Genomic DNA, 2,500 nt, shown 5'->3' on the forward strand with positions numbered 1-2,500 from the left:
CGGCCTGGAGGTGCGGCCAAACGCCGCTGCAAGCTCCAGTAGAGTACCCAGTGTGTCAAGAAAAGGGGGGAAAAAGTGACAAAGTCCCAACGGGGCGAGTTTAAAAGCGCACCCGACAGGCCTGGAGCCCCTAGGCGGCCTGGAGGTGCGACCAAACGCCGCTGCAAGCTCCAGTAGAGTACCCAGTGTGTCAAGAAAAGGGGGGGAAAAGTGACAAAGTCCCAACGGGGCGAGTTTAAATGCGCACCCGACAGGCCTGGAGCCCCGAGGCGGCCTGGAGGTGCGACCAAACGCCGCTGCAAGCTCCAGTAGAGTACCCAGTGTGTCAAGAAAAGGGGGGAAAAAGTGACAAAGTCCCAACGGGGCCAGTTTAAAAGCGCACCCGACAGGCCTGGAGCCCCGAGGCGGCCTGGAGGTGCGGCCAAACGCCGCTGCAAGCTCCAGTAGAGTACCCAGTGTGTCAAGAAAAGAGGGGGAAAAGTGACAGAGTCCCAACGGGGCCAGTTTAAAAGCGCACCCGACAGGCCTGGAGCCCCTAGGCGGCCTGGAGGTGCGGCCAAACGCCGCTGCAAGCTCCAGTAGAGTACCCAGTGTGTCAAGAAAAGGGGGGAAAAAGTGACAAAGTCCCAACGGGGCCAGTTTAAAAGCGCACCCGACAGGCCTGGAGCCCCGAGGCGGCCTGGAGGTGCGGCCAAACGCCGCTGCAAGCTCCAGTAGAGTACCCAGTGTGTCAAGAAAAGGGGGGAAAAAGTGACAAAGTCCCAACGGGGCGAGTTTAAAAGCGCACCCGACAGGCCTGGAGCCCCGAGGCGGCCTGGAGGTGCGGCCAAACGCCGCTGCAAGCTCCAGTAGAGTACCCAGTGTGTCAAGAAAAGGGGGGAAAAAGTGACAAAGTCCCAACGGGGCGAGTTTAAAAGCGCACCCGACAGGCCTGGAGCCCCTAGGCGGCCTGGAGGTGCGACCAAACGCCGCTGCAAGCTCCAGTAGAGTACCCAGTGTGTCAAGAAAAGGGGGGAAAAAGTGACAAAGTCCCAACGGGGCCAGTTTAAAAGCGCACCCGACAGGCCTGGAGCCCCGAGGCGGCCTGGAGGTGCGGCCAAACGCCGCTGCAAGCTCCAGTAGAGTACCCAGTGTGTCAAGAAAAGAGGGGGAAAAGTGACAGAGTCCCAACGGGGCCAGTTTAAAAGCGCACCCGACAGGCCTGGAGCCCCTAGGCGGCCTGGAGGTGCGGCCAAACGCCGCTGCAAGCTCCAGTAGAGTACCCAGTGTGTCAAGAAAAGGGGGGAAAAAGTGACAAAGTCCCAACGGGGCCAGTTTAAAAGCGCACCCGACAGGCCTGGAGCCCCTAGGCGGCCTGGAGGTGCGCCCAAACGCCGCTGCAAGCTCCAGTAGAGTACCCAGTGTGTCAAGAAAAGGGGGGAAAAAGTGACAAAGTCCCAACGGGGCGAGTTTAAAAGCGCACCCGACAGGCCTGGAGCCCCGAGGCGGCCTGGAGGTGCGGCCAAACGCCGCTGCAAGCTCCAGTAGAGTACCCAGTGTGTCAAGAAAAGAGGGGGAAAAGTGACAGAGTCCCAACGGGGCCAGTTTAAAAGCGCACCCGACAGGCCTGGAGCCCCTAGGCGGCCTGGAGGTGCGGCCAAACGCCGCTGCAAGCTCCAGTAGAGTACCCAGTGTGTCAAGAAAAGGGGGGAAAAAGTGACAAAGTCCCAACGGGGCCAGTTTAAAAGCGCACCCGACAGGCCTGGAGCCCCGAGGCGGCCTGGAGGTGCGGCCAAACGCCGCTGCAAGCTCCAGTAGAGTACCCAGTGTGTCAAGAAAAGAGGGGGAAAAGTGACAGAGTCCCAACGGGGCCAGTTTAAAAGCGCACCCGACAGGCCTGGAGCCCCTAGGCGGCCTGGAGGTGCGGCCAAACGCCGCTGCAAGCTCCAGTAGAGTACCCAGTGTGTCAAGAAAAGGGGGGAAAAAGTGACAAAGTCCCAACGGGGCCAGTTTAAAAGCGCACCCGACAGGCCTGGAGCCCCGAGGCGGCCTGGAGGTGCGGCCAAACGCCGCTGCAAGCTCCAGTAGAGTACCCAGTGTGTCAAGAAAAGAGGGGGAAAAGTGACAGAGTCCCAACGGGGCCAGTTTAAAAGCGCACCCGACAGGCCTGGAGCCCCTAGGCGGCCTGGAGGTGCGGCCAAACGCCGCTGCAAGCTCCAGTAGAGTACCCAGTGTGTCAAGAAAAGGGGGGAAAAAGTGACAAAGTCCCAACGGGGCCAGTTTAAAAGCGCACCCGACAGGCCTGGAGCCCCGAGGCGGCCTGGAGGTGCGGCCAAACGCCGCTGCAAGCTCCAGTAGAGTACCCAGTGTGTCAAGAAAAGGGGGGAAAAAGTGACAAAGTCCCAACGGGGCGAGTTTAAAAGCGCACCCGACAGGCCTGGAGCCCCGAGGCGGCCTGGAGGTGCGGCCAAACGCCGCTGCAAGCTCCAGTAGAGTACCCAGTGTGTCAAGAAAAGGGGGG

This window comes from Doryrhamphus excisus, unplaced genomic scaffold, assembly GCF_037039965.1.
Source record: "Doryrhamphus excisus strain RoL-2023G ecotype Guam unplaced genomic scaffold, RoL_Dexc_Guam_v1.1 HiC_scaffold_26, whole genome shotgun sequence".
In the NCBI taxonomy this organism is placed as follows: Eukaryota; Metazoa; Chordata; class Actinopteri; order Syngnathiformes; family Syngnathidae; genus Doryrhamphus; species Doryrhamphus excisus.